Source organism: Haliotis rubra, unplaced genomic scaffold (genome assembly GCF_003918875.1).
Source record: "Haliotis rubra isolate DU_JTF1 unplaced genomic scaffold, ASM391887v1 Scf170, whole genome shotgun sequence".
In the NCBI taxonomy this organism is placed as follows: Eukaryota; Metazoa; Mollusca; class Gastropoda; order Lepetellida; family Haliotidae; genus Haliotis; species Haliotis rubra.
The window spans coordinates 1,231,757-1,254,901 of NW_025765670.1; the positions used below are offsets into that span (position 1 = coordinate 1,231,757).

Sequence of the window (23,145 nt, forward strand, 5' to 3'; positions counted from 1 at the left end):
CGAGAGAGACAGAGAGGGAGAGAGACAGATCGACACACAGTGTGAGAGAGAGAGACAGAGAGAGAGACAGACAGATAGAGAGAGAGGGGAGAGACAGAGAGAGTGAGAGGCAGAGCGAGAGAGACAGAGAGAGGGAGAGAGACAGATCGACACACGACACACAGAGAGAGAGAGAGAGAGAGAGAGAGAGAGAGAGAGAGAGAGAGAGAGAGAGAGAGAGAGAGAGAGAGAGAGAGAGAGAGAGAGAGAGAGAGAGAGAGAGAGAGAGAGTCGTACACCCTATATATGTTATCTTACTTAGTCACATTATTCGTTCTACCTATTTAAGAAATACAGTTCGCTCTACCACCATGTATAGAGTAATAAAGCACACTTTCGCCCTGAAATATTATAGTTAAAGCACGTGGACGCTTGCGTACACGGGCAATGTGAACGTCGCATTTCTAATACCAACGTAAGTTTAGATCAGTACATGGAGATGAAGCTGACTGGTCACGCGACATTCCACGATTGCATTGTGGGAATGTAAACATTGCGAACGTTACCGTCTCGCTGTAAAATTGTGAGTCAAACTGAGACATTTTATCCGTCGGAAAACATAAACGTAATGTTTCCACCAGTGATGTTAGCTGAGAGAAGCAACTGCAAACCAGAAACGGGATGCAACGGTGTAGTTTACTGCCAGGAGGCTGTACGAGGCGGTGACAACTGACATGCATCGTGACGTCGGTTACATTGTGACGTAATGCAAAAAGTGCACACAATCGTCTGATAAAGTACTGTCGGCGCCTTTGATCTTTCACCGAAGCATCTTAGAATTCTAATTAATTTAGTAGTTATGCACATTATGAATTCTTGCTTTTAACTGCCAATTATTGGTTTTCCGACGTGGAAAACATAGCTTATTGTATGGGTAGCCGGTTGGTTTGGTCCAGATTCGAATGTTTACAGATCGACGGACAAAAAAAAGAAAAAGAAAAAAAAGATAAAGGAAAAAACAAACCCAAAAAGCACCAAGTCACAAATCAAACAACATTCACTTAAACAACATGTAAGTACTATGTCCGAACATTAAACTCGGGAGGATATGGTGCTTATTCGGTAAGAACGATCCTCCCTCTGTGGTTTTATTGTGAGGTTGTCTCTCTGTAGAATCGAGATATCTTAATATAATTTGCAACCAAGCGCTTTAACGTTCACTCCTCTGTTAATACTCACATCGATTACTAATTGGTAAAGCATAATCTTGTCGTCCGATAGGTTAGGTCCCGGGTTCGATTCCCAAACATAGGTACCATGTGCAAGGAAATAAGCGATGAATAACCAGCTCACTTCTCCATGGAGCTCCAGGACGGCAGTAAGAAATGTAGGCTACTCACTATCTTCTTGTCCAGCAACTAAGATTGAAATACAGGGATCATGGGGATTATAAGGCATTTTTCAAGACACATTGGCAGACAGACAGACAGACAAGTTTATTCAGTAAAAGGCCACAGGCCCATCATACAGTCATTTGCATATGATATAGATAGTTTAGTGCACATGCTGTGTACTGACTGACTGACTGAGTTTGGTTTTACGCCGCTTTTAGCAATATTCCAGCAACATCACGGCGGGGGACACCAGAAATGGGCTTCACACATTGTACCCATGTGGGGATTCGAACCCGGGTCTTCGGCGTGACGAGCGAACGCTTTAACCACTAGGCTAGCCACCGCCCCACATGCTGTGTAAGAGGAACATTTCTAATGCGCTGAAGTACATGATACAGAAAAATACTGACATCTCTTATGATACAGTCATTATGTGTTTTCATAATGTAAATAAAATTGGCATTTGGATCAAAATCAGTCAAATATTTCTGAATATATCATAACCTTAAATCAGAAAAACGTTCACACTTAAGGAGTACATGGAATTCATCTTCAATAACATTTTTGTCATCCAGTTTACAAAATAAAAATAATCTCTCATTGTAATTAACTTTATTGTATCTTCCAGTTTCAACAGCTAAATTAAAATTACCACATCTAAATTTAGAGAGTGCAGATCTGAGATGTAAAGGAATATCAGAATTTAAATACCTTTCCACATTTAAAAATGTCTTAAATTGGGAGTAATAAAAACACTTATTAGAATTTTGAATTGAAGTGGACTAACATTGTTTAAAATTATCCGAAAGTCTCTGCTTTTACAAGGATATGAAATATTCAACATTGCCAACATCCTGACTGATCCATGCATAGCCAAAACCATACTTAAAACAAATATTTCTGACACAAGTTGCCCAAGTAGTGCGGCCAACATAATCTAAGGACTTGAGCATAATATAACAATGTTTTGGCAGTCTATTATAAGGCATATACAATAGGTGATACCAGTATTTATATTAATTACTTTAGTCATATAAGTAATTTGTAGAGGAAGTCTGCCACAATCACCGAGAACCATGTTATTACAGGTAAATTAACCAACTTTCAAGAAATATTTACAAAATTTTACCTGAACAGACTCAATGATGCTACAATAGTTAGTACCCCAAATCTCAGACCCATAACACAAAATAGGTGAAACCGTACAGTAAAAAATCTTAAATAAGTCTTTACAATTTACTCTTCTCATCTTTTTTTGAAAACCATTTACAGAAAATATTGCCTTATTAGCTTGAGATACCAGACAGCTTTGCGCTTTACTCCATACAAGCTTTGGTGTAAATACAAGTCGTAGATATTTATAGAAGGATACAGTTTCAATAGGATTACCATTACAGAACCACTTTTCATATTCCCGTAATGGCCCACCATTTCTAAAAACAAGAACTTTTGTTTTACTAAGATTAATTGACATTCCAGTTTGTTTACAAAAACATTCAAGTGCATTTTTCTTCTGTTGTAACTGATTACAAGTATCAGAAAGTGCAGAAACATCATCTGCAAACATAAGTGAACACAAATTGTTAAAATCAGATGAAACATTAACACCTATACCACCTTCCTGTTCCATTAAGGAAAACAACTTATAAATAAATATGATAAACAGCTGTGGGCTTAACACACAACCCTGACGGGTACCAATATTACATGTAAAACACTTAGATTAACCATTTGAGGTTCTAACACATGCAGACAAACTGCTGTACATTGATGATATTATATTAATATATAATTTACCAGAAATACCAACTTCAGCTAAAGATTGCAAGAGAACATCATGTCTTATTGTGTCAAAAGCCTTTGAGAAATCAATAAAAAGGCAATAAAACCTACCTCTCTTTTTACCACAATATGTTTGGGCTAAAGCCTGAAGAGAGAAAATATGATCAATTGTGGAGTACCCTGCTCTGAAGCCTGCCTGGGACTCATTAATAATTTCATGTGCATCGCACCATGATTTTAAACGCTTATTCAAAATATAGGGAAATGTTTTACAAATAGAATCAATAAGAGATATACCCCTATAATTATTTGGGTTACTTTTACAGCCAGATTTGAACAGAGGGCATATAATACTCTTGCCCCAACCACATGGAAAATTACCACTATCAAATATCTGATTAAACAATACTGTAAGAAAAGGTTCAATGGAGGCACTTGATGCTTTAAGAAACTCATTTGCTATACCATCAGGTCCATGGGACTTATTGTTAGGAGAATGTAAAATGTGAAACAAAACTTCCTGCTCAGTAATATCAGCATTAAGTATTGACACATCAGTAGCATTTACAACATGTGGTGAGACAATAGGTAAAACATCAGGTTGGTCAACACAAAGTAATGATAGAAAGTGATCAAACCACTGATTCCATGAGATAGATGGGGGAAGACTGTCACACATTCAACAATTTCCAAAATTGGCTCGAGTCACTGCTGGAATACACTAGTTTCTGTCTCTGCTTACACTGATAAGTCTCCTTTTTGGATATGAATGTCTTTTTAAATAGTTTTTGCAGTTGTCGAAATATATCCAAGTCCTGATTATTGTCTCTGTGTGCATGTAATGCAGAATATGTATCGTGTTTTAGGGCATCCCACCAGGGGGGCCGTGATATGTCCCTCTGCTTATCAAAAAACTACGATACAAACTTCTAGTATGGGGGCAGTTTGTTGTATCACACTAACTAAGAGAATAACTGCTTCATCAATATTGGTATACACAAGGTCAGTTAGTGTAACAGACATATCTAAAAATTTGTTGTGAAACTGTGTTGCAAATTGACTATTACTGTCCTTAGACCATACATATCTAACCCATGAATCCTCCTCAGTAGTGGCCTGCTGATTAGCATCTGTATTAGAAGTTATGGTACATTCAGAGTTAGACAGAACACATGAGTGAGTGAGTGAATTTAGTTTTACGCTGCACTCAGCAATATTCCAGCTATATGGCGGCGGTCTGTAAATAATCGAGTCTGGACCAGACAATCCAGTGATCAACAGCATGAGCATCGATCTGCGCAATTGGGAACCGATGACATGTGTCAACCAAGTCAGCGAGCCTGACCACCCGATCCCGTTAGTCGCCTCTTACGACAAGCATGGGTTACTGAAGGCTCATTCTAAACCGGACCTTTACGGGTCCAGAGCACATTAAATATCAAGAGTGCAGTAGAGGGGGAAATGACAAGAAAGGTCCAGAGTACCTATCCCAAAATTTCTAACCTTGTGGAGTAATGATGAGCTTCCAATCATATAGACATATAGACACATTGAGTGCTTTGGAACTTAAACTTATTTCATCGACTCTTCTAAATACGCTCAAATCGTCCCGAATCATAGAGTGAGTGAGGGAGTGAGTTGTATTTTACGCCGCTTTTAGCAATATTCCAGCAATATCCCGGTGGGGGGACACCAGAAATGGGCTTCACACATTGTACCCATATGGGGAATCGAACCTGGGCCTTCGGCAGAGTGAGTGAGTGAGTGAGTGAGCAATTTTCCAACAATATCACCCGTGCCCCTTTTGCATGCCGATTCTGGAAACTCCAATGGCGTGGTCTGACACTAGATCAGCTTGTAGACCGACCGCCTATCTGATGGAATACTATGATCTAGTCGAGTACAGATGCATTGTGATGCAACTCCAGTATCTACTACGTAAGTGTACACAATATCTGAGTGTGAGTGAGTGAGTGGCATTTGAATTATGTTACAATCCTTTGTTACAATCAATAAATACCAAGGCGGGACTCAAACAGCAGATGGACGTGACAAGTGACCCCACTAGGCTATCTCAGCGATATATCTATAGTCTATATTTTCCGCGATAAGCAACCACGTATATCCTCAGTGGTCGGCGGCCCTGGCCTGGGAATCCCCGTTGTGAAACAAAGCGTATTTCGCACTTCTACAAACTCACTATCAAACGAATGACCTATTTTTATTTTTTTTTAGTTAACAACCACAGGAAGAGAGTTTATTATGTAGCCAAAACCTGACAATGCAGTCGAATGTCTAGAATGTTGAAAGAAACATTATAATTTTGATAAAAATTAAGAAGTATAAAAATGCATAATTTCTTTATGTTTCTTCCGTGAGTTTATTTTTTCATATTACATATTAAACCCTATCTGTGGACCTTTCTGGGGAATTATAACTTTATACGCAAAAGTCTGAACTGGATTTATCATTAAAGTATCCATTTTATAAAATGAGAAGTATAAATGATTAATTGACATTTAACCATTTTTAGGTACAAAGGTGATTGATATTTGGCCTTTTGAAATTGTATGGATAGTAAACATTAAGAGATTATAACATGAAAACATCCTTGAAGAATTATAAACAAGGAAACATTAAGAAACACACGGAAGATGATTAGAACTTGCGAAAATGATAAGAGATCTCTGCTTATATCGTTGTTAAAGGTTCACTTGATTTATATCCAAGTTCCATGGACTTTACACTTCCGATAAGTTATCTCTAAGTTAGAGAAGCCGGGGCATAAAGGGTGTGACGTAGGATTCAAGGGAGACCACTCTCTTACAAAGTCAACTTCCTGGTTAGCTGACAAGGGAAAGTGATCAATGTTATGATCTTCGCCTCTGCTTCGTATGGCATTGGTGCCGAGGCCATTGGCTTGACATGATTGACAGGTGAAATCAACATGTAAGTACAAGTGGACTGTTTTATTTGAACACTGTGTTGGAGGGTGTGAGAATATTTCGTAACTATTTCGTTCGTGCCGTCGAACGAAAATCGAAACATGTCGCTGAACTTCTGTGCTCTAAACTTTACCAGTTTACAGAACAGAAGTTGAGTGCCTTGGACGAAAGTGATTAAAACTAGCATAACATGTTCCTTGAAAAGTTACGAAATAGCTACAATAATGGTAAAACAAATTGATTATCGAAATGATATTGTGTCATCTCGGAAATTATAGAACTGAAACCCAGTTCTGTCAATGTTTTCGATAGTAAAGTCAACACTGGGGTGGGTAGACATCCGTTACACCCTAACCCTAAACCACTCAAAATAATCCTAATAAAAAAACATACACGTTGACCGGAGCCAGTGTAATTCATTCTTACTGTGTTTGTGTAAATGACGATCTGTTCACATGGAATAATTATGTTTGAAACAAATACTGCCAGTGTAAATTATAATGGGCAAATTTGTGTAGTAAAAACATTTTCATGGAAATAGTTTCTTTTGAGAAATATGGTATAATGGAACAATTTCACTACAGAACAGATAGATCTATCCTGTTACATTTTCACAACGGAATCAGTGCAGTCACAGTACTGTTTTAGAACACAGACAAACTAAAATGGACTTATCATTCTGGTCATACACAAATTAATGTGGAAACTGACTCAATACTGCTGTTTAAAGTCACAATTGAGGGCTGCAACACTACTTCGAAATGTTTTGTCCCACATAACACAAATACAACAAGGAATGTTCCAGGGATTTCTTTTGTTAATTACACTTCAGTGTTATATTATGTATACTGGCTAGCGAACAGTTATCGCCATATTTTAGCGGTATTTACAAAATTACTCCGCCATTCGTTAAATTTATGAAACAGAATTAATTATGATACTTAATAAGCTCTTCACCAGTGTGTCCAGCCTGTTCACTGCAGCCGATCGTGTTTTTTCATAACGCGGAAGGGAATCATGGCAGTACAAATAGATGTTTTCTCTCAAATAACTGTAACAGTTATCACCATTTCTGAATTTCTCAAGCCATTCGTGTAGTAATATACATTTATATCAATAGTAACCTCGAATAATTGATTGTGTGACTATTTGAGTGTTTTTACAGTAGATTGATAGGGAATGAGAAACATTTAATGACTTGTGAACTTGAACTTGATATTATATAATATAGTTCGTGTGACATTCCCCCGACTAAGTTAAATATATTTTATATCATTCATAATTTTATCTTTAATTTTTCTCTTATGTTACTCACCGAGAAGAATTTTTTTCTTTTGCTTTCCTTTATTGTTGTCAAATATCATGGGGAAAAAATACCAGAATTGTAATTGACCGGAACTGCGCACATGTGATACTGGTGTATTGGCGATAACTGTTACATGACAATAACTGTTCACTAGCCAGTAGTACAACCAGAATTTGAAAGGTATCAGAACCGCAAAGGTATTGGTGCTGAGAAGACTCCCATTCTGTAAAACAGACTTACTGCTGTCATAGCGTTACAATTGCTTTAGGAACAGCACCCTGGTATTCTGATCATTTGAATTTTAGCATTGATGAGAATAACAAAGAAAACAATACTTTAATTTCTTTTGAAGATGTGTGTAAATGTAGTTTGTTTCTTGTCAGGCAATTGTACAGTTTGATATTCCCTTCGAAGAAAACGCCTTCCATTGAATATTTTTTAACTGACACTCAAATAGGAATGATAAAATGATTGAAATAGACACATGCTTTTGATTGAATGTTTTCATGACTGCAGTTTTATGACTAAACTCTTTGTTTGGGGATTTCATTTTAGAATAGTTTGCCCTGTCCTTATCAAGTTATGTTCATTGTAAGATACAACATGTACTAAACTTTCTGTGTGGATTCCAGCTTAGAATAGTTCGACCTGTCCACAGCAAGCTATGTTGATTGTAAGATTCAACATGTACTAAACTTTCTGTGTGTGGATGCCAGGAAAGAATAGTTCGACCTTTCATCGGTTTTGTTTTTGACATGTCTACACATTTAGATAAATATGTGTGACAGAATTGTAAACTTTAGTTGAGAAAATAGCTTTATATTTGAAAAACTATTTTGTCTTGTGTAGTTACATGTTGTTCACATTTGTTGTACGGCTCCACATGCTATCATGGATGACCTACAGAGAGCTAGCAGTACAGTCCCTTTTATCCATAAATGTATATTGACATACCCTTCAATGTCCCAGTTGTTGCAGTCCACTGTATCAACACACCCTCAATACAAGCACACTGAAAGGCTTACATGAGACCAGTCTACTCGGATGTCAGAATAAGCATGTTTGTTTACAGACAAGTGAAAAATCCAAATGATATGCATGTTAGCCTGGGGTTGCAACGATTCACCATGACCTCGATTCGATTCGATTTTCGATATTGGACCCTCGATTTTTTCATTTTCGATTCGATTCTTCATACAAGTAAATACATCAAATTTCATTTACTTCTCAGATTCTGCTTTTTTATTGTGAAATCCATGATCAACTTGGCGTTGTCTACTAGCAACAATTCTCATTGGATAATTAGCCCGGCATCAGCTAATCTTGTTTTGCCATATTCCAGTGCTCGAAACTGCTCGAGTTGAGTCAAAGTTACGTTCTGGCTGTGTGGAAATAATTTAAATAGGTACATTTGTATTCCAGTATCTAATCGAAATAGTGATAATGGTTATTGAAAATTGAAACTAAGGTGTCAGATTTGATTTTCGATGAATTGAACCGGATCGACACAGCTCTACTATAGAATTATAAACTTTTGGAACCATAATTTCTTGAGTTATTATCAATAGATCCGTGTCTGTTTTATGTAACCTCTGGCTTAATTAATAATGACAATTTCTTTTTTACTTTCATGTCTTTTTTGAGGTAGTATCAGAACATTCTATAAAGTAACTTTTCATTATGATGTATCAACGTTCTGTTAAAGTAGTAGTGTTATAGTATAATGAATATGTTTGAGGTACCGTTAAAAGTTTACACTGATAGTCTGAGAATTTGAAATATGTTCCAAATTTAATAAAGTTATGTAAATAAAGAAAAGGTCAAATGAAAATACTTGACCGACAGGGACCTAAACATTTGACTAGATCAGTATATATTTGTATGAACTATATCCCACTACGAAATCAAATTCACACGACAGTATCCTGGTCTGAGAAACAATGCGCACAATTATGATATCATATATGGAGGTGTATCATCTACAAAGACAAAAGTTTCTTTTACAAAAATGACAGTAGCATCAACGTATAGTTTGGCATGAAATGCATGTGGACCCGTTTTTTTGTAAATATCTCTTCATCCAATGACCCAATCGATCTCAAACTGTGCAAGTGGATGTTTTGTCAGACAACCTAATCACATTGTAAATCACCGATTTTATGCATTTGTATTAAAGAATCTGTCTATGTAACTGTCAACAAAATAAACAGCAGAATGCAGACGGCTTGCAGAGGGAGGGATCCAATGACCTGTAACAGCGGTAGTGTTGGGTCATAAAGGTAAATGCACGTGCAGTTCGTGATAGTTACCTGTGCACTGCACAGTGATAGACCGTTTGGATCATTCACATTGACTAGTTCTAGCTGTCATCATGAAAGCTTATTCAGATGATGCTAAACGTTTAATTAGCAATGTGTTTAAATTTTTTTTTAAAAGAGAGCAAACATAGCAAACCGATTTATAAGGTGTCGGATTACATGATTACTTTTGCTCTTGGCATGAAAAAGAACATCGTGATAACAATTGTGAAAAATAAACCAACGTCCAAGAAACAAAACCTTGTACAAAAATTTAGGCGTCCAAAGTTAGATTCTTTTGACATCAGGGTCATCAGCATTGCTGACCTACATTGACGAACGTTGACCTTTATGACCCAACACTGCCGCTGTTACAGGTCATTGGATCCCTCCCTCTGCAAGCCTTCTGCGTCCTGCTGTTTATTTTGTTGACAGTTACATAGACAGATTCTTTAATACAAATGCATAAAATCGGTGATTTACAATGTGATTAGGTTGTCTGACAAAACATCCACTTGCACAGTTTGAGATCGATTGGGTCATTGGATGAAGAGATATTTACAAAAACGGGTCCACATGCATTTCATGCCAAATTATAGATGCTACTCACTTCTTAGTCTGGCTCACTGTCGCTGAACCACATTGTTTTCTGTACTGCCAAGCCCTCCCTTCAATGCTAAAGCCCTAAATGAAACAAGTCTAGATTTCCTCAGGTTCTGAATTTTCCATCTCACTGTGGCTCCTTTTCAATTTAAATGTGATTATTTGCTACTATCACAATTGTATACATTCAGAACTAAGCATTAGTCTACTATCTCCTATGTAGATTTAAGTGAGTGAGTGAGTGAGTTTAGTTTTACGCCACACTCAGCAATATTCCAGCTATATGGCGGCGGTCTGTAAATAATTGAGTCTGGACCAGACAATCCAGTGATCAACAGCATGAGCATCGATCTGCAATGGGGAACCGATGACATGTGTCAACCAAGTCCGCGAGCCTGACCACCCAATCCCGTTAATTGCCTCTTACAACAAGCATTGGTTGCTGAAGACCAATTCTAACCCCCGACCTTCGCGGGAGCTGTGTAGATTTAAGTATCATCCATGCAGATGATGAACATTCTATTATTTATATAATAATTTTATGTTTACCTAGATTTACGCTGAGTCATCATTACTATGGAGTGTGGCAGATTCAGTGACTTGATAGTATGTCATTGTACATTAGTGTGGAACAGTGCTCATAACGTCAATCACTTGTCTGGTCGGATGTTTTCATGCTGTCTTAATACAGCTGAAATATTGCTAAGTACTGAGTTAAACAACAAACAAACAGTAACACATATTTATTTAATGATACCAATCAAATTTGCTGTTAAGAAACACATTAAATCACAATATGGAAAATATGTCCTAAAAAGATTGATATGTATAAACTATGCAAACTGTTAGGTTCATATTTTTGATGAAGTGTTTGTCCAGTTTCTCTTTTAAATAAGGGGCGGTCGGGTGGCCTAGTGGTTAAAGCGTCTGCTCTCTATGCTAAAGACCCCAGTTTAATTCTCCATATGGGTACAATGTGTGAAACCCATTTCTGGTGTCCCCCGTTGTGATACTACTTGAATATTGCTAAAAGCGGCGTAAAACCCAACTCACTCACTCTTTTACATAATAATAATAAGGCTACTCATACAGTGCCATGGGCATGCTCTAAGAGCATATACCTTTGAAGATCCGGGGCGAATAGGTCTTCAGCAGTCCATGCTTGCCACAAAAGGTGACTATGCTTGTCATAAGAGGCGACTAACGGGATCGGGTGGTCAGGCACGCTGACTTGATTGACACATGTCATCGGTTCCCAATTGTGAAGATGGATGTTCATGATGTAGATCACTGGATTGTCTGGTCCAGACTCGATTATTTACAGACCTCCGCCATATAGCTGGAATATTGCTGAGTGTGGCATAAAACTCAACTCACTCATCTCTAAGCACATACAACATAATTGACATTAGCGAGGAATATTGGGGTAGCTTGGTGGTTGAAGCCTTATCTCATCATGCCAAAGACTCAGGTTTGATTCCAAAAATGGGTCCATAATAGGAGGTTGAATTAATTTGTATCCAACTGCCATGATGGTGCTGGCATATTGCTAAAAGTGGCATAAAACGATATTAACTCACTTACAGTTTTATGTTGTCATTTGACACTGGTTATATATCATATATTCTACATGAATTTTTTCCTGTCAATTCCATAAGCACAGACCATGTATTTAGAGTCTGTAGATAATGAATAAGCCATTTCTCGGTTGTATAGAGGGGTATTGGGGTAGCCTAATGGGTAAAGCTTTACCTCGTTATGTCAAAGTCCCAGGTTTGATTCCCAACATGGGTACAATGTGGGAATTGCTAAAAATGGCATAAAACTAAAAGATATTCACTCACGTACGTGATTTATGTTGTCATGTGACGCTCGTTATATGTCATATATTCTACATGAGTTTTTAGTTGTTTCCATAAGCACCAACCATGTAATAAGAGGCCGTGCATGATGAATAGGCCATTGTGCCTTGCAGAAGAAGACAGTAGGAAGGGGGGAGGTTATTCAAGGTCCATCATAAATCTGCCTCATCCTGTACATGCATGTATGACAGCAAATTACTTATATGTCAGATGTCATATTTCTGCGACCCACTTTCCATGTTATCTGTCTGTGCACATGTCGCTGCTGCTGTTGACATTATCGACCGTTCTGCACGACCAGGAACTGTCTACTTGGAGGACTGTCTCAATCACTATCTTGTCCTGATGGCTATCATCTGTATTTATGCAAGAATAGGGTTACTGACCTGATGTGGACATTTAAAGGGAGGCTGTGATGCTCTGTTCTCTGTGACCTTTAGCCCATTTCCTGCTATGGTCTAGACACCGTGAGTAGCAAGGATGAAAATTTCCTAGGAATCTTTTGAATTCTTTGGATTTCATTGTGTAAGGTCATTTTTGTGTAGCATGCCTTTAGAATATATGCATAAATCATATAGTCACAAACTGACAAACTTCCACTTTGTAAAAACAACATCTGCATAGGTTTTGAATATATACATATTTAGGACTTGATTCGAAGTGCAAGGGGGATAAATCTTACTGGTTGTTTAGCGAACTTTGTGGGATTGCTGAGCCATGCCAATTTATGCATGTCAGAGGGGTACACAATGTATGTGATCTTGACTACCAGTTGTCTGACTCAGTTGACGATATGGCTGAAATATTGCCAAAGTGACTTTCAATTTTAACTCCTTTTACTTGCTCAGTTGTCCGCTGTGTCAGTTAGATGGCAGACTGTATGTGCTGGTGATCTGGTGTTTCCCGCTAAGATTGTGGGTTCTGAGGTTGTTGATGGGACTCTGTATGAAAAGTATTTGACTTTTAAACTTCACAAAGAAAGTGTAATCCCATATATAGCATATGTTAGATTTCAGTTTATCAGGGAACAGTCTATCTCATGATCACAGTGATAGACTTCAATGATGAAGGGGTGGTGCTGTAGCCTAGTGGTTAAGGCGTTCACTTGTTTGGCTCGTCATCCTGGTTTCTGGTGTCCTCTGCCATGATTTTCCGGGAACATTGCTAACGGCAGTGTAAAACTTGACTCACTCACTAACTTTCATGATGAAGCACTGTAACATATAAAGGGAATAGTACCTCTGGGAATACTCTAATGTATCTGTAGGGATCATATGTGGTCTGTTATATACTCTTTGGTCTTCGCAAACATCATGTCATCCTTGTGAGTGAGTGATGGCGTGAGTCAGAATGAGGATTAGGCACCTGGGCAAAACGGGTGTGTGGTCGAGGCAAGCCTTCTGATTGGTCAACGCTTGCCAAATCTGCAATTCTTTATATATTCTCTTGATTTTTTTCTCTCATCGACTGCTTAATGTAAGAATATTTTTTGAGCAATGGCTTCTCAAAAGAAAGCACCAGTTGTAAATATCTCCTAATCAAGGATCAACCAATCAGAGGACTTTCTTTGACCACACCCCCCTTTTGTGCGGACACATCGTCATCCATCTGTGTCAAGATCGTTTAGTTGGGGGTCAAAATCGGGTTTCAATCAACTTGCAGAAATAACAATACAGAATTGGTAGGTGTCATGGTTGGTGCTCGATAGGCCAATCATCCATGATTATGTTTACATTAAGGTTTAATCATTTGCATGCGATGGTAGTGTAGTGATCGGCAAAGCAGGTGCGGGTGGAGGTATACCGAAGTGTCCGGCCTTGTCATAATGTATTGTACTGTGTAGCATTTCAAGTCGGGGGTCATCTAAAAAAAATACTTTTTTAATCTTTAATCTTCGCAAAGACACGAGGGCCTGTGCTTGGCTACCCCAAAGCTTCCATTGCCAAACAACTGGTTTTATCTGGCACTTTGTTGGCTGGGCTTTTGACATGATGTATACTCTTCAAAAAAAGAAACTTGACATAGGATTTGATTTTTTTTATGGAAACATACTTATTCAAGAGAATGGATTGGGTACAAGTTATGCCAACTTAGTGAAACCCTCTCCTATTTACAGTGCTTACATGTAAAAGTGAAACTATATATACAGGGATAGAAAGATATATACAAAAGGATATATACAATACAATTAATACATGATTTATTTAGATCATAAACATTATATCCAATTACTGAACCTTCGGGAGTTTGATATATATTTTTGAACATCTTTTGAAAAATTTGATTATGGTCACTGTACGGAAGATCTGCACTGCCATTTAATAGTACATAGGACATATTTGAGTTTTGGGAAAATATTTGACACAAACCAATCCATGCTGAATCCCAGCATGTGGGGGAATGGTTGCCGACAACAAAACGTTTGAAAAAAGAAATGTTTAACAAAAATGTAACGTTACACTCACGTCTGTAGTGAATCGCTAAAATGCACCCTACATGAAATGCACGAGCATCATGAAATTGTGTATCACCCTGAGCTGAAGTCTATGACAGTAGGCTTTAAAAAGCCACATCATGATACCCCACATGCATTGCTTTAAGCCACTGTAGACAAGAGAATGAAAAGACTGACAGAAGCTCAATGACACAATGGCCGTTTACAAGGATGGACATCGAAAAATGATGTGGCAAGGCACTTCACCGTGACCAGGCAGACCATCTCAAACCTATGGATCCAATGCAAAAATACTGGGGGTGTTAATGACAGACCCAGGTCAGGTCGACCTGGAGTTACCACTGCCGCCCAGGATCGCTACATCTGGTAAAAACATTTTCGTTCAAACACCATGGCCGCATCATCCACAACAATCCAAATACCTGGACTGCTCCGAATCTCCGACCAGACAGTGCGCAATTGGCTATGGAAAGCCAGACTTTTTGCCAGAAGACCAGTTCAATGTCACACCGTTCCCTACATCAACATGATCTTTGACCTTACGTTGCACGTGTTTGACAGGTCTTCCTCCAGCAAAATAATGTTCAGTTGTTAACTTGGCCTTCTCAATCACCAGATTTGTGCCCCATTGAACATCTATGGGACACACTTGGTTGACGCTTGCGCCAGCGTAATCCGCCACCTCAGACTCTACAAGAACTGCACACAGCACTTCAGCAAGTGTATCAAAAAATTCCTCAAGACAGCATTTGGCATCTCATTTTTTCTATGGGTCACCGCTGCCAAGCTGTTATCGATGCTCATGGTGGTCACACCAGATACTGACATTTTGCTCTGAGAGAGTGGCTTTAATAGCCCTCAGTGGTTTTACCAAACACTTTCTGGATAATCATGTTTTGGAAATTTGTAAAGTGATGATTTTACTGTAACTGAGCAATGATGTCATGTTTGAATCAGTTATATGCACTCAGTAAGTAAACTCCAAAACAGCATTTCAAGTTTCTTTTTTTGAAGAGTATATATATACATTCCTGAAAGAAAACCTTTGTACTGTAATGTTTCGATACTGTTGTCAGTGATGAGGATGTGAAATCAACAATAGAAGAATCACATTATATGATGATGGAGATGGTAAATACTCTGGATTAGGAATGTATAATATAAGTTGTAGCATTGTGATAAGGATTATACAGGGTTATAACCCCATATACCCCGAATCATAATGCTACAACGATATATTGTTTATTCCTAATCTAGAGTATTTACTATCTTCATCATCATATCGAATGTGATTCTTCTAATGTTGTACATAATGTAAATATAGCAATAAAACAAACTGAAATTCAATCATATATTTTACTGACATGGCACTGACTTGACGATCTGAAACACTGATTCACGGTCCACTGACAACCGTGGATGCAAGCTTTTTCCATTGGGTGGGGCATAATGATTTATTCTCCCTCACAAAGATTTATAACCCACTTGGGTTGTGTTTGGGTGTGCACCGGGCATACATGGTAATTTGTTCAAGGTCAGGTGAACCAATCAGAGATGGACATTCTTACATGAGGTAGGATAATATGTATTTAACTTGTAATGGCTCACTAAATACATGTTTATTCCTATTACAAGATATTTAAACCACAGGTTTACATGATAACATCAGTGTACATGCTATAGGTGATATATTTAAAACACAACTTTGCAGATTCTGATACCTTTCGGTATGGACTTACCGAAACAAATCATCAAAAATGCAAATTCAACTTATAAAGTTGAAAAATAACGCGATGACAAAAAAACGCCCAAAATCGGAGTTCAAACGATTCACTAATTTTCCCCCGACTTTTCGGGGGAAAACTGATTTCAACAGCTGGGCTGCGCTCATTGCACGTGCGCAGTGAAATAGGTTCGCGCAACTTGGAAGCGGGCTGTCCGGTGAATACTCGGTGAAGGCTTTGGTGTGAGCTATTTGCCTAATGTTTTGTTGATATCTCACAGGCGTGAGCTTTTTATATGTTATGACAGTAAATAAACTGTTTATATAATTTCATTTGTCTATTTCACCACACGTTCTTCTTACCGAGTCACTTTCTCAGTTCGATACTTAAAAGCAATGTCATTATTATTTACAGAATTTCTAACTGTGATATAGATATGTCGTTGTCAAAGACAAAACTCAATGTCTTGTTTTATTGACACCTGTGTGTCTGCCTGCCTGTCTGCCTGTCTGCTAATGACAATATTCAATACACAACTGCGATCACTGACCACATGCAATTTGAACTTAACACCAATCAGGCTATACACCATAAACAAAACGCATTGATTTATGGCCCCAGTTCGGTCTCTGTCACATTATGTAATTACACAGACAGGCAGGTGTGATACTTGTACACATGACATGTTATGATGTCTGTTGATTGCAAAATGTTATACACAAAAAATGAGCATGTAACTACAAAACCCAACATCTCTATATATACACTAACAATGAACCGTGAGGGCATCTGCAAATGAACCAGCCGTTACACTTGAGTGCACACCCACCCGCTCTGACTGGGTTCGGTATCCCGGCTGCTTCATTTCTTGGGAAGTAAACCCAAGCACACAATATTGCACTTTTGATTTGCGGTTGTACGCTTATAATTTTGTTTATATGTTTTTTCATAACCAGCAATGTATATTATATGTCATGAATAAGTGATAATTGTGTTTTAATTATGTTTGATTTTTTGGTTGCATGTGACCTTTAAGTTATTCAATGTCCTGTTTTTGTAGAAACGGGACAATATTGTAGAAAAGCTGAAAATAGAATACGTTCTTGGAAAGGGTATCCTGTTTATCAGAGGCCAGTGTAGTCTCTAGTACAGACCCTGAAGCAAATATATCCAAGAAAGCCCACACAAGTCTAGAAAATGTGGCAAGTCTAGATTTCCTCAGCAGAAGAAAGTCTCAGGGCTCCTTTTCATATTATATTTTATTTTTACTATGAACTTTTTTTAGTAAAATATGTTCATTTCAGAGACTAGTTGTTAGTCTAAGGCCAGTGCATGATGTCATGATGGATTTCGATTGGATAAATGTCAGTTCCGTTGACAATATTGTAGAAAAGCTGAAAATAGAATACGTTCTTGGAAAGGGTATCCTGTTTATCAGAGGCCAGTGCATGATGTCATGATGGATTTCGATTGGATAATTGTCAGATCCGTTGGCTGTGGTGAGTGCACCTGCTCTGTCCTGTTGAAAATGATGAGCCAGATTCTAGACGACATGTTGCAGGATTTCCTCTATCTTGACTTGGGACGGTAGGCAAGCCAAGTGGTTAAAGTGTCAAAAACAAGTACAAGCCAAAATCAGAGCAAGCTTACCTGAATCTACATATGTGATCTGTATAACTGCATAAGTCCTGCATCCTATACACATAAAAATTGACAACAGATGCAACGAAATGTATTTGCACATCCACAGGGACGCAGAAAAAGTCCAAATACTTTTTGTACAAATTCAAATCAATTATCAATAGGTTATCACTGAGTTTGCTACTGGCTGGGTTATGGTATCATTTGCAATTTAATAACTGTAACCATTAATGTGGTGATCATGATACACAATACAATAGCAGTATTAATAATAATATTTAAGTGTATGGGACCCCCATTTTGTTGTCCAGAACTCCTGAAAATTAAGAGTACGAGTCCCAGGGACCCTCAAATACAGGACTCAAGGTACATCCCTGCATTCACTAATATGTGAGGTCAAATATAACCAGACATAGACATACCAGTATTTGTCTCAGATAAAAAAATTCAATTTGTTGTAGTCTAGTGGTTAAGGCATGGGTTTAGTCCCCACATGGGTACAATGTGTGAACCCCATTTCTTATAAGTGTCACTTGCAGTCATATTACTGGAATATTGCTAAAAGCGCCTTAAAACCACCCTTATTCGCTCATGCCAAAGGCCCAGGTTTGATTCCCTCATGGGTACAATGTATGAAACTCATTCGTTGTATCTCTTTGCTGTGACATGAATAATTTTTTCTGTGAAAAACTATCTAAGTTTTTAATTTAGATTTGATTGTGATAATGGATATTTGATGATGCTCAGAAATGTGAGTTAACAATGCATTGTTCTTAACCTTCCCCAACAGGGGACAATGGGGTAGCCTAATGGTTAAAGTGTTATCTTGTCACGTCGAAGACCTGTGTTCGATTCCCCACATGGACACAATGTGTGAAACGCATTTCTGGTGTACACCACTGTGATATGGCTGGAATATCGATAAACGCCGCGTATAAAAACACTCACCCATCAACTCCTCCCGAAACACACGCAAGCACGCACATATGAAAATTGTTGATAATGTGAGGTTTTAAATACAAAATGTAATACATGGTTGGCATATGGAAGAAATAAGGTCAGGAGTGTCTGTCACATACCACTGTTCACTACAGTGGAAGCTGTCAAAACCGGCAGTTGTCCAATCCTGCAAGTTGTCAACACCAGCATAAAATCTCAGTCCCGTCTGTGGCTAGTGCATGTGTCATCATTTAAAACTAAAGCTCTGCAATCCGGCAGCTGTCAATTCCGGATCTTGGCATGAAATGAGCTCCCCTTATATGGGTTTATACTGTAATCAGAGCTGTCTAATCTGGCACATGGTGAGGAGTCGGCTGGATGTGTATTGTCACCAATTAATCTTGCGTTGAAACTACATGGTTGCCGACAAAGACATTTTAATCTTAGTTCAGCATGGGTATACTTGTACATGTTACTGGTGAGTTGACATGTTTTATTGTGATAGAACAATGTATATGAGAGTGACAAAACTGGTTCACTTCTAGTTGGAAATAACCGTGTCATCTGTACAATCCAGCATGCTGTGTAAACCGGATTATTTCTTTAGTCACGACGAGTGCCGGTTTAGACAACTTCCACTGTAACCAGCAATTGTGACTTTGATACCTTTTGAAGCATTGAGCTATTGTTTTTGTGTGTATTGTAATGTGATGTCTAAATTCACGAGTAATCTGTCATTGGTGATGCCTGACACTCCCAAATGAGATGATAATTGACATGGTCACCATAATGATTAATAACATGAGATTGTTGTCGGTTTGTCCTCTCACTTCAGGCATATGACATTTGCTAATGTGTAGTCACATATAACATTTATGTGTGCCAGCAACATCATCTAGCTTCTTTTGTTGCCTGTTAAGCCCATTTCTGGTGTCCCCCGCCGTGATATTGCTGGAATATTGCTAAAAGCGGCGTAAAACTAAACTCAGTCAGTCAGTCTGTTGTTGCCCCGAAGACCCTGGTTCGAATCCCCACATGGGTACAATGAGTGAAGCCCATCTCTGGTGTCCCCCGCCGTGATATTGCTGGAATATCGCTAAAAGCGGCGTAAAACCAAACTCAGTCAGTCAGTCTGTCTTTTGTTGCCACTGCAACTTAACCACTGCAAGAAGATTCAAGATCCAGCAGGGTTAGTTACATTATAGCGCAACTAGCTCAACCAGGGGCCCTCTTTCTGTAAAGAGAAATTGAGCATATTTTGTAAAAGGGATAGAAACACAAAATCAGAACAAGCTTGCCTCAATCTATATATACACATGTATAATATATATCACTACATATTACACATCAGTTCACTAAAATGTCTTGTGCAGTAAAACCAGACATATTCCATATTTGTATTCTATTCTTTGTCTCAAAATAAAAAATATAACTTGTGTGAGGCATTGGGGTAGCCTAGTGGTTAAAGCATCTGAAGATCTGGGTTTGATTCCCCACATGGGTACAATGTGTGAAGCCCATATCTGGTGCCCCGTGATATCACTGGAATATTGCTAAAAGGGTCATAAAACCCACATTATTCCCTCTTAAGGGGCGGTGGGGTAGCTTAGTGGTTAAAGCGTTTGCTTGTCACGCTGAATATCCGAGGTTGATTCCCCACATGGGTACAATATGTGAAGCCCTTTTCTGGTGTCCCCCACCGTGATATTGCTGGAATATTGCTAAAAGCGGCGTAAAACCAAAACTCATTCACTCACTCACTTAATTGTGTGAAAAACTAAGAACTTTTGCACCGTGATATATTGCTGGAATATTGCTAAAAGCGGCGTAAAATCAAAACTCATTCACTGACTCACCTAATTGTGTGAAAAACTAAGAACCTTTGCAAACTGTACCTGTTGACCTGACATATTGGTTACAAATTTAAATAAATCCCAGTAAAATTGGATCCATGTATGCTGTCTGTCACGCTTCGTTGAAATCTTTTTCTTAGAAAAGTCTGGGAAAGTGAAGCTGAAACTTCATGTGCATTTTCCCCATGAATCCGATCAAACCCACTGTGTTCAAGAGGTACCAATCTGAGTTTCATTATGGTTTCTATGAGTGAGCGAGTGAGTTTATTAGTTTTAGCAATATTCCAGCAATAACACGGCAGGTCACACCAGAAATTCGCTTCACACCGTACCCGTGTGGGGAATCGAACACGGGTCTTCAGCATGATGAGCAAACACTTTAACCACTAGGCTACCCCATCACCCTTACCAATTACGCATTTAAAATGTTAGATACGCAAAAAGTTTAAAACAAATGCGTACGGAATATATTTATGAAAATCGCTCGCGTAATGAAAAAGACATCGATTGCTATCAAGTTGTACTGTTAGTATAGGACAAATGTTGTTCTGTCAGTATAGGATGAGTGATTTTTTATCAAATCATTTCCATTATATTTAAGTTGGTTTTGATTAGGTATGACATAAGGCAGAACATACCTGCTTAGTAAACTTACTCAGTCACATAATACTTAGGTGAGTAAAATGACTGAAATACGCACATATTTGAAAGCAGTGGGTAATGGAAAATGAAATACCCGCTCAACATTCATAATACCCACTCCAAAAAAATACAGTGGGTACAGTACCCACATGAGCTAAATCTTATCTGGAGCTCTGTAATTGTATTTTCTTCCTTGATGAGACCATTGGACAGCTAGTTTCTCCTACGTGCACAATTTTCAGAAACACAATTTTTGTGTTTTTGTTAAGCATATTCATTGTAGAGTAACAACATGCATGCACTTTTTCAAGCAGCTGTGCCATCACATTGAAATATGTCACATTGTTTAATCTGCTTGTATTACTGGTAAAGTAGGTATCATGGATGTCAAGCTTGTATGAACGATGACTCTCAAAAGCATTAAACTTCTTTCCTGAAGGTGGGTCACCTGTAGGCATGCCTGTTGGTGGACCAGTGGCACAAAAACTTTTCTACATGCTATTTATTAATAAGAATAATAATTGTATGTAGTCATAGACTTTTGTATCTATGTTGAAGAATATGAGTAACCAAATTTAAAAAAAATTAAAAACATTAATGAATGTTGGTTTGGAACTGGTATAGTTTACAAAGCAGGTTCAAAGAATGTTAACCCATGAAGACCCATGAATTGATCTTCAGTAACCCAAGACTAAGACTGGCGACTAACGGGATTGGGTGTTCAGGCTTGCTGACTTGGTTGACACATGTTATCAGTTCACAATTACGCAGATCGATGCTCATGCTGTTGATCACTGATTTGTCTGGTTCAGACTCGATTATTTACAGACCGTCGCCACATAGCTGGAATATTGCTGAGTGTGGCGTAAAATTAAACTCACTCACTCAAAGAATGTTGGTTTGGGGTATTGGCTGACATCTGTTTCTGTGCCCTTGCCGTAAAATCTTCAGAACTCAGTCTTTACCTCATGAATTATTTTGTTTTCAGTAGAATAAAATGGCACCGGTAGTTCAGATGTTGATAATAATAAGACTTTTTGGATGATCAGCAGTTATACCCACAGCTAGTAATAATAAAAATACGACGACACTCATGTAAATGTTTTGGCTGATACTGGGTGATTACAGACTAACCCTCTAAGTCTCTGAACATATATGATTTTGGCGGAAGAAATGTCTCATATGTACTGTGTCAACTAGAGCTGTGCAATATTACCGGTATACCAGTATACACCGGTACAGTGTCTCGTGATACGATTATCGCTATATGCTTCAGATTCTGCAATATATTGGGTCATCCAGAGTTAGCTCCCTTTGAATGATCTCCCCTTGATTTCCATGTAAAAAAATATGCTCTAAAAGTGCCAAATATGTTTTTATTTCTGTTGGTTTCACGTAACATTTTACAAGTGGAAATGACATTATAAGTGGCTCCAAAAGTGCCATATGTTCTACCAAATGCTTTACGTTTTGTGGGTTTGAATGGTTTCATTTTGAGGAATTAAGTGGCCTCAAATGGACCATTTGTTTATTTGGACTTATTAGTAGAGCCTCTGGCTCTGAGTGACCATTTCACAATTCCCAGTATTTGGTTATTTTTGTTTGTTTCATAACGGGACATATGATATCAATTTAGCATAAAGGTTCTTTGACTCATAAATTTTGTAGGACTATATAATGACATTCTAGTCAAGGATCTTAGTTGATATTAAGCTCAAGTAGT

General features: G+C 38.1%; 1 long non-coding RNA gene across 1 annotated transcript; it reads left to right on the forward strand.

Moving 5' to 3' along the window:
• The first annotated feature begins 255 nt into the window (after positions 1-255).
• On the forward strand, positions 256-21,173 carry LOC124272534. Its single transcript, XR_006897349.1, has 3 exons — positions 256-269; positions 2,704-2,710; positions 21,044-21,173. It is a non-coding gene; the product is annotated as an uncharacterized LOC124272534 (long non-coding RNA).
• The last annotated feature ends 1,972 nt before the right edge of the window (positions 21,174-23,145 follow it).